Raw genomic sequence first — 1,260 nt, 5'->3', positions numbered from 1 at the left:
CACGCAGCCTGCTGTTCAGTCGTTTGGTCGTTCCTCACTAACCTCCCTACCAGCCTGGTCATAGGCAGCCATCTTGTGAGGGTGTGAGGGTTAATTTGCATATTACATCTTTATTATATAGGATTAGTTTTCCTTATGAGTCTGTACTTCTGATTATTATTATAGCCTACAATACTGTTCAATTGTGAAGAGTAAACAAAAATATTTTTAAATGAATGATAAAATGAGAAAGGAATCTATGAATGAGCCCTGCTGTGGAGCCAATAATTTCTTTGCTGTTGTGTACATATGTAAAGAAATAAAAACAAGAAAGAACCCTAGATGGTTTGGCTCAGTGGATAGAGTGTTGGCCTGTGGACTCAAGGGTCTGGGTTTGATATTGGTCAAGGGCACATGCTCGGGTTGTGGGCTCCATCCCCAGTAGGGGGCATGCAGGAGGCAGCCAATCAATCAATGATTCTCTCTCATCATTGATGTTTCTATCTCTCTCCCTCTCCCTTCCTCCCTGAAATATATCTACACTAATAAAAGAGAAACATGGTAATTGGCGTACGACCGCTACCCTTCCCATTGGCTAATCAGGGAGATATGCAAATTAACTGTCAGCCAAGATGGCGGCCGGCAGCCAGGCAGCTGATGCGAACAGGGAGGCTTGCTTCCTTCAGTGACAGAGGACTCCAACGTTCCCCCGCCTGCCTTGCCGGCCTCTGAGCTTCAGTTGGAAACATTGTAACATTTATAGAAGATAAACAAAACCCCAGAAACCTCCTGTCAGTCAGCCAGGATCTCAGAGCTGGAGTCGCAACATTGTTTCGAATACAGAAAACAAAGGCCAGAAACCTGCTTTCAGCAGCCGAGCCTCAGAGAGAAAGCCGGCTCTCAGCTCCAGTGACAGCCATAGAAGGTAAATAAATGCCAGAATAAAAAAAAAAAGAAAAAAAGGAGAGGTTTGGAGCTTCAGTCGCCCGCCAGCCTGAAAACGGCCCTCAGCCCCTCACCCAGACTGGCCAGGCACCCCAGTGGGGACCCCCACCCTGAAGCAACAAGATGGCGGCTAATTTGCATACTGAAGGCAGGCGGCAGCAGGCAAGGCTGTCTGCGGTCTGGGACCCGGATCTGTGACCCTGCCAGGCGGGGGCAGTGCTTGAGGCTGTCCGCAGTCTGGCACCTGGATCCATGTTCTCACGAGTGGGGCGGCAATGCTTGAGGCTGTCCGCGGTCCCAGGACCTGGATCTGTGACCCTGCCGGGCGGGATCAGC

This window comes from Myotis brandtii, unplaced genomic scaffold, assembly GCF_000412655.1.
Source record: "Myotis brandtii unplaced genomic scaffold, ASM41265v1 scaffold71, whole genome shotgun sequence".
NCBI lineage: Eukaryota > Metazoa > Chordata > Mammalia > Chiroptera > Vespertilionidae > Myotis > Myotis brandtii.
Note: the sequence above shows the minus strand (reverse complement) of the source record.